Here is an 11977-nt window from a genome sequence, read left to right as displayed (position 1 = left end):
GCGGTCCTTTAAACCAGTGCCCCCTCCAGCTGAGCCGCAGGTTGGTCAGGTTAACTGGAAACGCACCCGCCTCTTTTTTTTTTTTTTTGTCTCATAAATACCGTGGGGAAGAGTATCAGATGTATGCTCGGAGCGAATAGGAAACAACTGAGGTTTCTGGAAAATTCCTAGGTCAATGCTGGCATTTAAACCTTGCCTCGTCGGTCCTTTCAAAGTCATTGCAGCTGCGGCATCGCCGGGGCTGCGGCCGGGTGACCGCGCCCGAGCGCGGGGACCCGAGTCCCCGGCCGTGTCATCTTTGTGTCTCTCTGTGGGGAGGAGGGGCTGTCTGACACGGTCATTAAACCTGGCAGCTGCGTCGGCGGCCCCGGGCGGCGTGCTGAGTGAGCCTGCAGAAAATGCGGGGCTTTCAGCTGACCGCCCGCTGGTCGCTCCTCGCTGCCTGAAAGGCGGCTCCGGAGCGCTTGTCCTTCTCGCTCGTCACCAGTGGCGGTGCGGGGAGGGCGCACGCCTCAAGGAAACAATTGGAAACGTGAGTACCTGGGCCGGCGCTGCCGGCAGGCAGGCGGCGCGAGGAGAGGCCGGCGCGCGGAGAATCGGGCTGCGGGCGGCCCCACCACTCACGCCGCCGGGGCTAGAGGTGGTTCGCGCTGGCGGGACGAGGAGGCGACCGCCCGGGCTGCTGCAGGAGGGGGTGCGAGCGCCCGGTCTCTAGCGCACCGCTCCGGGGATCGGGTCCTGTGCTTTGGGGACGGATGCACAAAGAACCTCGGGCCCAGGCAGCCGAGGTAGCCTGCCCAGCCCCAACCCCCCGGCTCCTTTTTGTGGAAGGGGAGAAGCTGCGTTTTCACGGTTGAATCAAAACACTGAGATTGGGCCCGGGTTGCCCCGCCGGGGGGACCTTTGTGCGGCCTGTCCCGCTGGGACCTGGGCGTGGCTGCGGGAGGGCAAGGCGCCCGTCCGAGTTCCTTTGGGATCTCAGAGCCTTCGGGATCTCAGAGCCTTCGGGATTTCAGAGCCTGGAGCTCGCTCCTTCTTTCTCGTCCTCACCTACCTGCCCTAACAGGGCAGACATTTTTCTGGAGACCAGGCACACAGTGAAAAGACCTCAGTTCCCCCCAAAGCAGGAGTGTGAAGGGGTGTGGTTCTTTTCTACTGATTGCTAGAGGAGTTCTTGAAGTTCAATTTCGTTTTTATATGCGCATTTTGTTTGTGAAAAGGATTTTCAGCTTTACAGAGCTCGCACCATGCAAGAGTCTCTCCGTGGTTGATGGGTTTGTCAGCAAACCTTGGCTTTTTCCTAGGGCTTCCAAGGACGGTTTAGCAGCGTCATTTGGCTCCGGAATGTCATGTTCAGTGTTTCGCGTGCATGTCCATGTCCGTGTGGTTCAGGCCTCAGTGTGTGACACCGAGACGCAGTCTCTTGTTTTGCCAGATCTACGGCCTGGCTCTCGCCGACGGGGAGGCTCAGTTTCTTGATTGCCCAGCGCCAGGGTCAGGGGCTGATGGCCACGGAAGGCTTCACCTTCCCCAAGCGGCGGGCCAGAACCGGGGCTCAGGTGGTGGTGGGTGTGTAGCCAGTCAACTGTGGGTCAGCTCGTTTAAGCTTTCCAGGCCTCCGTTTTGTGATCTGTAAAATGGGTATAACAAAGTGACGCTATCTTACAGAGAGAAGCTAGGATTTGTGCTGGTTTTCTAATTCCATCTTCCACCAACCAGCATTCCTCTTATAACCTGACAGTTGAGGATTGGCCTAATGAGCACAAGGAGGAAAGAAATGGAAAAAACTGCAAAATGTGAAAATTTTAAATAACAACCCTAAAAAAAACTTACTAAATTAACTTTGCAGTTGCCTAAAAACAGGCTAACCTATTGATTGTGAGTTAACTTATAAGGTAAAGAACTAAAATTGTTACGATGTGCACATGACCACACTGAGTTTACAGGTCACCTAACTGGAAAGTGAGGCGTGGCAGTTGGTGCCTTAATTTTGCCCCAAATCTGGTTTTCCTCCCTGGAGTGTGGTTTCTCAGGTTTTTACAAATAAGTTCCTCATTAATTAAAACCAGGTGATGATTAGGTTTAAAATAAGGCAAAAAAGACACTGTGAAAAGAAATTAATATGATTCTGAGATATTAAGTATAACATTAAAGAACAAGAAATAAATACCTCTACTCACTTCTACTCTAGTAAACGAATGGTTAGAGTATTGTTTCTAATTTTGTCCATTGTACTTTTAAAAGAATGTGGAGAAACTGGGGGTGGGTGAGGTTCAGAACGGAGAGGCCAAAATAACTTGATGAAACAGAAAGAAGAGATGCTAAGAAAGAAAGAGACTCAGAGAGAGAGAGAGAGAAAGAGAGAGAAAGAGAAAGAAAAAAGAGAAAGAAAGAGAAAGAGAGAAAGGAAGAGAGAGGGAGAGAGGAAGAGAGAGAAAGAAAGAGAGAAAGAGAAAGAGAAAAAGAGAAAGAGAAAGAAAAAGAGAAAGAGAAAGAAAAAAGAAAGAAAAGAAACGAAAAGAAAAGAAAGAGAGAGAGAGAACCCCTGTTTGTGTGAGATATGGAGAAGAAGGCACAGGAGGAAACCAGATTCGGACAGAATGTAATAAAGAACTCCAGAAATGGAGAAGGAGTGACATGAGCCACGAGGAGCTTTAGGAAGAAAATCACTTATCACCTGCCCTTCATGGTCTAGCCTTAGCCTTGCTTAAACCTAATGTGTCTGAGCGCAGGTAAGGATGTTTTGTCGCAGCTCCCAGTGAAACATCAGATAGAGAAACACTGGCCATGCCCAAGAGGCCAAGTCCACAGCTGCAGAGGCCAGCAGGGCACACACAGGCCCCAGGAGGGCAGCTGTGACTCACACCTGGATGTCAGCCCGCTCTACTTGGTCTTCCGCTTTGTCAAGGGATCCTGGAAATCTAGTTTTTGTTGTTGTTTTTGTTTTATTTCTTAATATGAAATCTCCAGATCTTTAAAGGTTGGCAACTAATTAGGAGTAAAACATTAAAAAATATCTTGTGTTTGCCAAACAAAACACACCTGCGGAGCGGCCCCTAGGCCCCTCAGCACCCACCCAACTGCTCCTTCTCTGTGGGGGAGGGGCGGGGTGGGCTAGCTGTCCCCCACCCCCACCCCCTGCACCTCTTCTTGCTCGCATTTTGTGCTTTGTTTCATTTGTTTTTTTATGCTTTGCTTTTAACTTAAAGAAACATTTCTTTGCCTCATTCTTTCTGAAGGCACCTATCTTTCTGGCTGAGTGCATACTCCTTGATAGATCTTTCTGGATTATCTGAATGAGAAGCATTCTCTAGTTCCCTAATCTTCTCCTGACTCCAAGTTTAAGGAGGCTGGCCCCTGGAGATCAGGATAGTGACCATGGGCCCCTGATAGGAGGCACCCTCGCCGGCCCTCTCCCCATAGGGACCATCGGAGCTCTCTCCGCTGGTGTGGTGAAGGTGGGGTGAGTGGGGATCCGGAGGCTCCATCCCTTCTATGGGGCACCTTGGAACTGTCCGGAAGCTGCCTTTTGGTGTCTCTTGGATTGGGGGCGAGGGGGACCCTGGATTGTCCATGCATGATAGAAGCACTAAAGTTGAAGTGTGATTTCAAAAGTTCCCAGTTCCCACACCTCTTAAATCTCCCTCTAGCCTTCCCTAAGCTACACGAGCCGTGAAAGGTAGTAAGTCTCCATGAGCAAAGCCGGTAGGGGAGGGCATTCAACACCACTTTCCACAGTTAAGAACTTCTTCGCCAGGGGTAGAAAAAATTCAAGAGACCTAAAAATGTGATGGCTGGGTTCTCCTCGCCTCTCCCCTCTGGGTTAGGGCTGCTGTTATTCTGTGTGGATGCTGGGCACAGGCCAAGTCACAGGAAGGCAAAGCACCCACCTCTCTCTGGCTGCTCCCCCCCCCTCCACTGTGGAGCTAAGGCCAGGGTGGTGCCTCCCTCTTCCCTGAGATGAGGCACAGAGAGCCTTCCAGGCGGACACGGAGACCAGTGCGTGTCCGGTGGCAGGGATGCACACAGAGGAGGTGAGCGCTTGCCTCAGAGCAGTGAGCAGAAGCCAGGTTGGTTCAGTGCAGCTGTGTAAAGCAAGGTGGTGCATCCATAAATGCAATCAGCATTCCCCAGCAGCCGCCTGGTTCACCTCCCGTTGGCTCCGGGTAAGCAAGCGAAACCAGAGCGAGTAAACAGGTGCCAGGCTCCCCTCCGCGGTGATGAAAAGCCTCCCAAAGCCATGGCCGTGCTGTCTTCAATCCCTTTGCCAGCCCCTCAGGTCTCCAGAGTGGGAAAAGCAGCACCTGTGATCCAATCGTTTTACTGTCAATGAGACGGAAAGGAGAGTTTTGAAGTTAGAATGTGGAAACAGCCCAGGGAAAAGGGAAGGAAATAGGGTTCAGGTATTTGGTTGGGTTTCTGGTTGCCAAAACCTGGAAATGTGTTTCTCGGAGAGGCAGAAGCCACACCAGCCTCTCCATCCTCCTGGTAGTCACTGGAGCAACCTGCAGAGTGTGCTCTGGAATCAGCCCTCCCTGCTGTCTCCCTTTCTTCCTGCCGTAGCCCAGCTGATGGTTAAGTATGCCAGTTGCCTTGCCCCACTGATCATGCCTGGAACATCGGCTTCTGCCCATTTCCCGATTCACAATGACAGGGTTGCCTGTGGCGAATCCTCGCCGATGGGCTGTCTTCCTGGGTTTATGTTTCCTTAAGGTAGCTTGTCCAGTTGTCTCAGCACTTCTCAACCTCCCTGTTGGCTCTTTTTGGCAAATTTAATCTTAAGAGAGCATCTACGTAAGTGTGTCCAGGGACAGAGAGAAATGGTAAAACTCCAATCCATTCTTTTGAACTTCTTCATGATGATGGTAGAAAAATTAAGGGGAAATCTGATACTGTTGGCTAAAATGCAGCTGTATATTCATGAGTGTTCAATTAATCTTTGTCCTATATGGTCAAAGGTTCTGTTATATGAGATTAATAAGAATATTATTAGTAAAGTGGCCCTGGCTGGTGTGGCTCAGTGTGTTGAGTGCTGGCGTGTGAACCAAAGGGTCACTGGTTCAGTTCCCAGTCAGGGCACATGCCTGGGTTGCAGGACAGGTCTCCAGTAGAGGGTGCATGAGAGGCAACCACACACTGATGTTTTTCTCCCTCTTTCCCTTTCTCCTCTCTTTAAAAATAAATAAAATCTTTTAGAAAAGAATTTAGTAAAACACAATTATACAATACTATGAACCATAATTTTTTTAAAACCCAGCAATTCTACTGGAAATTTTATTTTAAAGTAGATTGTTCTCATCATCAAACCAAAAAGGAAGTTATCCTTCTAATGTGTTGTTATATACAGTGGGTCACAAAAATGCAGGACATTTTAAATGAAATCTACTAAATAGCTAATGTTTCTCCCACGAAGTGTAAAGAAGGAAGAGTATGACAATTTAGAAGACCAGCTCTTTCCGTCATGGTTAGCAGAAAGATTTACACACAACCCCCCTCCCCCAACGATTATAACATAGGCAGGGTTAGGTGGAGTGCCAGTCGGGCTAATCAAATGCTGGAATGAGTGACACATGGTCTGTGCTGTGTCCAGGCTGGAAGGGGGACACTGGTGTTCGAGATGCAAACAGGGTCCTCCATGGTGGCTCCAGGGGACCTTGAGAAACAGTCTAGGACTGGAAGGGTAAGCAGGGAAGGTGGAGGTGTTTTTCAGCTAAAGGCAAACAGCTTAAGCAGTGGCTCTGAAGTATGGATTTGGCAACTCCGCTTTGATGGTGGAGGGGGAGGAAGAAGACAGGCCTCCTTGCCGGAGTCAGATGATTGAAATTCGTATCCCGAAGGTGTGTGAGCAATTTGCTTCACACACAGAGTCTCTGTTTCCTCATCTGTAACTGGGGACAGCCTTTGCACGGCTTTGCTTATAGAGAATGGATGTAGAGGGTCCAGCGGGGTCACGGCACTCAGACGGTGAACCTGTGATGAATGTTGTTAGCAACACAAGGACTGAGATGAGACTTCACCCAACGTCCATATCGGGAGGAGGACGTAGAGCTTGCTCCCAAGAAGCTTTCCTATACCGCTTACGTAAAAAGCTCACTGAATTTTTACAATCTCTGCTTGGATTGATCTCTCCCTCTCTCTCTCTCTCTCTCTCTCTCTCTTTCTCTCTCTCTCTTTCTCAGTGTGGGGAAGGGTCTGTAATTCAAACTTTAATACTTGAACAAGTCAATGAGAATTTAAATGTACTTTGTCGGTAAGCTGTGTGGCCTGTGGTCAGAATCACACTGGGCTCCAGCCTTTCTGGACAGCTAATAGTGGCTCCGAGTTTGATGATGTCATAAGCTGTGACTTCCAGTTACTTCAGTGACAGATGAACTTGGTGAAAATTCAATACTCAAACACTGTTATTAAACGTCTTATGGGATCACCTAATTTCCACTAGCATATTATTCTTCCTGGACATATCCCAACCACCCTTTATTTTTTTGCTATTTTAAGTGAAAGTTACAACTTTATTATGCTTTTGGTCTGGCAATGAATAATATGTTTCCATTGTTATATCTCTACGTTACAACTTTCCAGAACAGTTTAGTGCAATTTTTAGAATATGAGTCAGTTGCAGTGTTCACGCTGTGGCTCTGAAATGTCTCTTTTATGACCCTTCTGAGTGAAAATTTTCTCCCCATTCTCCTCTTCCCTCCTTGCCTTACTTTCTTTGTTAAACATAATCACCGAGCTGAGTAAGCTGTGTCATCTGACACTCCCTTGCCAAGGTTCCAGGAATAAGCATCTTAAATAATCCAGTAAAAATCACTGAGCTCATTAGTGGCCCCAAAGAAAAACAAATCAGTCATGTATTAGGATTTTTAGAAGATGATTGTTTTCCAGGCTTTTTTTTTTTTAGAGTGGATGGGGAGGGCCGGGGGCTAGCTTTCTGCCTTACAAAAAGTAAGGCCTCCCCTTTCCTGTTCTTTCATTCACATTTATGTCTCCAAAGGAGGAAGAGTGGGGACCAGGCGCAATCTCTCGCCAATGTCAATTAACTCTTTACTGGCTAGATTCTCTGGCCATTTATGGCCCACTCTCTAGTATTCTGAGTAACAAAGATTTTGTTGTACTTTGAACTAGACTAGGTCCTTTGTTCTAAAAGCTCAATACGGAATTTTGAAATGAACAGAAACACTTTGCAAGCAAATGTTTATGGCCAACCCCTAATGCTTTCACAAGCACCGAGATGGATCAAAGATACACCAACCCTCCTCCGGTGATGGCCCACGTGTCGTAGGCAGCAGGCCTGGTGTTGTTACCTTTACCACACGGGCCCTTCAGTCCTAACAGGAACCCGGGCTGAGGCTTTGTTGTCCTCATTTTTAGAGCTGAGAAAACCAAAGCTCAGAGATGTCGAACACATTTTCCCAGGTCACCAGCTCTTAAGAAGCAGGCGCAGGAGGCTGACTGAGGCCCTCCCGGCCTGAAAGCCCTTGCTGTTCCCCGTGTATTCTGCCTACGATGTGGTGCACAGCAGACCCCCTTGGAAGAGTCTGTCCCCCGTGTAAGTTCCACTATAGATCCCCAGTGAGTGAACGGTCGACGCTGGAAGCAGGCTCCCGGACAAGGCCAGTGCACGGGTGTGTGTTCGTGTGTCATCTGGCTCTCAGGAGCTAACCGCTGCAGGGCAGATCCAGCAAATTTCCTCGATGACTGGATATCGGGCAGCTCTCCATGGTGGTAAATCACGTCTGAGACCCACACGAAAGGGTAAGCAGGGTTACTCCACGGACCACAAGCCAACAAAGGCGCTGTGTCCTCTGCAGATGCCATGATTGGGGAGTGGAAATATGTATTTCACTGGAACCCTCCATCCACTGGAAAAAACAGATAAAGTGAGATTGGAAAAACCAAGCGCTTAAGCAAACTTGGTCAGGCTTTAATCATGACTAAGCCCAGGGAAGCCTCAGACTGCTAAATGAAATGCATGTGCACATTCTCTCGTTGTGGGGCCAACTTGCTCTCAGGAGTAACTGTTTGTTGTCCACATAATTGCCAAGTTCCTCAGTCTTCAAGGGTATGGACTGTGATTTTAACTCTCTATCCTGGCACTTAGTTTAGTCCTTGGCATAATAGTTCATGTTAAAGAAATATTTGTTCGAGTGAGTGTATTAGTCATTTTTCTCCAGAGGAATAGGACCAATGAGGTATTGGTTGGTTGGTTTATTGTAAAGAACTGGCTCACACGATTACGGAGGTTGGCAAGTTCAGTCCGCAGGATGGGGCAGCAGGCTGGGGGCCCGGGGACAGCCCGTGCTCCAGTTCAGAAGGTATCAGGCAGGAAGAGCCGCTGTTGCAGAGGAAGTGCAAAGGCAGTCTGCTAGCAAGTTTTCTCTCCCTCAGGAGAAGGTGCATCTTTTTGTTTTATGTAGCCCTTCAACTGACTGGATGAGGCTCACCCAAGTTACGGAGGGCAATCTGCTTTATGCCACCGATGAAAACGTTACTGCCGTCCAAAACCATGGTTGCAGAAACATAAGTGTACCCTGGTCCCCAGCCTCCCTGATTCCCACGCTGGAAAATAATGTTTGGTTACTGACTGGGCACCCTGGAGCCCAGTCAAGTGGACACATCAAGTTAACTATCACAGTGACAGGATGAGCAGATTTGAAATGAATGGCAGTTTCTGAACTGAGGCAGAGCAAGTGGGATGGCAGGCACTGGTCTCTATTATTATAGGCTTCTGCTAAAAGACACCTGTTGGTTAGAAGTACTTGTCTTCCCAGTGAGGCAGCTCCAACAGGCCACAGAGTTGAAAACCAGGATGCTACTCTATGTGAGTCTTCCTTTGGCCACTTGTACCCGAGTGATCATTTACCACGGGACCAAGGGAACTGAAGAAAGGAGCTGAGACATGCACCATGCTCCCCAGAGTTGGAGGGATAAAAAGCTGCCTTTCTTAGGGGTAATGTCATTTGGAGGTAAAATCTTAAAACATGCAAGAACCTGGTTTTTCCAAGAACTTATGGAGAAAACAATCTCTCTGCTGCCCAAATGCACATAGCCATATTTTAGATGACTTTGTTTAGTTGATTTAATGCGGTTAGGTGCTAAATGTGAACAGTAAATGCCCCATGAAGAAAAGAGCACATTTGGATTTTATTTTCCTTTAACCTAAGCTAAATAGTTTGTATTTTAAAAATGCTTTCTTCCATAACACAGCACCAAACCAATGAAAGCAGAGAGGAATACAATCGCACACACGATCTTTCTGCAAAGATAGTATGGCATTTCCCACTGAAGTAATTCATTGTTCACAGAATTTGGCAATGAGAAAAGGGGGAAAAGCCTCTAAACAAATAGTCCATTGAAAATATATGCCATGACCTAAGGATGATGCAATGGCACATTGCAATTTGGAAAGAAGTCCTGAATGACAATTTTGTTACAAAAGGATCAAAAGCTATGCAACAAAATGACAAAGAAACAATGTTTATTTTGAAGTCTTATTCAGTTTTCCTGTTTGACTCTACCCTGGGAGTTTTTAACGAGTTATTTGTTTTCAGTTCTCTGCCACACTTAGAATTAGCATGAGTATTTCTCAGCTCTTGAATTCCCTTTGCCTCTGGGGTAAGTAAAAGACTGTGGGGGGACAGAGAACCCCACATCAGCCATGGTAAGAAAGGAAGGGGAGGAGCAACCCCCCCACCCCAGAAAAGTGCAAGAGAGGAGAGGTGCAGAACGCTGTGTCGCACCTTCACGAACAAGACAGTCTAGGGAGAAGGAGACAGGCCTGAGGTTCTGTCCCCAAATGGGCCTAGGTTTGCAGGGGTTATTGAAAATGGCCCTAAATCCCTCTACTCAGAACTTCTCTTCTAAAGATTTTCCAGCTCAGAAACCTAGAAAATGACAAAATATGCAACTGTTTGAATAATACAGAATGTTAAGTGTACTTTCCAAGGCTCATTTGCCAATTTCCTTCTCATTTAGTTAAATTCTTAATTTATCTATTATTTAAAAAACCCTAGCTGGTGTGACTCAGTGGATCCAGTGCCTGCCTGTGAACCAAAGGATCACAATTTCGATTCCCAGATCAGGGCACATGCCTGGGTTGAGAGCCAGGTCCCCAGGAGGGGGTGCATGAGAGGCAACCACACATTGATGTTTCCCTCTCTCTTTCTCCCCCTCTTCCCCCGTCTAAAAATAAATAAAATCTTTAAAAAAGAAAAGAAAATCAGGGGGAATATAACCAGCTACATATATGTAAAGAAAACATTTTAAATAGAAAAATTTGCAAGAATGGCTTTTTTCTTTTTGTATTTGTTTATAACGTTAATTTACCTACATTAGGGTATTAATTAAATAAAGTAAACTACATGCCGAAAACAGCAGACTCTGCAACCACACATCCCAAAATGGGCTTATATTGTAGGACTAAATATTCCCATGTGGAAAGTTATCCATGATATGTTATTGGTAGAAAGGTAAAATAAATTATGCATTACCATGCATTATTTTGTTTTAATAAAAACTGTGAATAATATGTTTGTTTAGAAAACAATCTGGCATAATGCTAAATTGTTAAGTAATCATGGTAGGTAACAGATGCATAATTGGATTTCTGCAAAGAGCATTTATTGCTTTTGAAACTAGAAAGAAAATGCATATAACCACAAAGTGACTGAAGGCCTACAGTAGAAAGCATGGAGTTAGAAGAAAATGACCTTAATAGTACACATATTGGATGATCATGACTAGTTGAGGTTAAAACTGTAGAGACTTTCTTTGAAATAACTCAAAATGTTAAGGTCCCATTTTCTCCAATGAAACCAGTTGAATAGCCTTGAACATACAAAATGTGTCATAAATGAGAAAGCAGAAGTAATAAATCGTGGTGGATTTAATTGCATTGTTTAAAAGTCTTTAAAATACTTCCTCAGGTTGATTTTTTTTTCAGTTCTATTATTTAAAATTCTTTAAAAGATTCTCCTTTGTTATGAATTCTGCAGTAGTGAAGGGACTTGCTCTCCTCCCGAAGCCAGTCTACACCCAGGGGCACAGAGGTCAGTGTTTCCGGCACAGCTGGGCCGACGCATAAAGTAGATTCTGAAAGACATGTATCGTGTGATTGGAATGCCTCGGACAACATGGGTCCACGCACTACGCTTTACAGATGTAACGAGTCTCGTTTGCTTTGTGCAATTACCCTGACGCCTGTCGTCTGGGAGGCAAAGGTCCCAGCTATCAGATTAGTCAAAGAAAAACTGTGCACTAGTCCCCACTCACTGCACTCTGCTTTGGTGTATGGACTGTGGTTTAATTTCACTTGACTATTGGAGGTAGCACTTCTTCCCCTGTCATTTTTCTGGTGTGATTCCAGTTTTATAAATGTGCACACATTTACATGTGTGTGTAGGGTACATGTGAGTGGATATGTAGTGACGGGACATTTTCCTCGAAAAGACAGCCCTAAACCACCGCATCCTAGTTGGCGAAGCCTCTTGTGATCCTCCGCGCTGACTCTGACGAAAGGCGCGAACCTCGTGAAGCAGTTCTCCAGCCTCCCAGAGAGTCTGCCATTGGAGCGGGTGTGGATTTTTTATTTCTGGCTGTGTGTGCGTGGCATCTACCCGTGCCTAAATACGGTGCACATGTGCACCGTGCACATTTGTCCCTCCAGCACGGTACTCGGAGCATCTCTCCACAACGGCCTCGGCACAGCCAGGCACGCCCTGGCCCCACCCCCCTGCACGGAACAGACGAGCGCTTGTGTGACTCCCCGTCCACGGAAGCGCCAGTGGGGCCTGCAGCTGGGACGGGGATGGTACATTTCAGTCCACCCCACAGCGAAACACACGCGGGAGTGAATAGCCCCATTGTTGGGGCCAACAGTGTCAGCCTTTCAATTACAGAAGGAGAGGGGAGGGGGAGGAGAGGAAGAAGAGAAGACAAAACAAGACAAGGTATAATCAAGTCTGGTGATAAAGTAATT

At 46.9% G+C, this 11977-nt stretch overlaps 1 protein-coding gene across 1 annotated transcript in view; it reads left to right on the top strand.

Moving 5' to 3' along the window:
• The first annotated feature begins 509 nt into the window (after positions 1–509).
• TRIM2 (tripartite motif containing 2) overlaps positions 510–11977 on the top strand; it is a 119823-nt gene continuing 108355 nt past the window's right edge. The window contains exon 1 of the mRNA XM_045830899.1: positions 510–532. The gene's annotated coding sequence lies outside the window, so the exon portion shown is untranslated. The remainder of the gene's footprint in view (positions 533–11977) is intronic.

Source organism: Phyllostomus hastatus, unplaced genomic scaffold (genome assembly GCF_019186645.2).
Source record: "Phyllostomus hastatus isolate PE091 unplaced genomic scaffold, TTU_PhHast_1.1 phas_contig_159, whole genome shotgun sequence".
Classification (NCBI taxonomy): Eukaryota; Metazoa; Chordata; class Mammalia; order Chiroptera; family Phyllostomidae; genus Phyllostomus; species Phyllostomus hastatus.
Note: the sequence above shows the minus strand (reverse complement) of the source record. Positions and strands in the feature narration are given on the sequence as shown.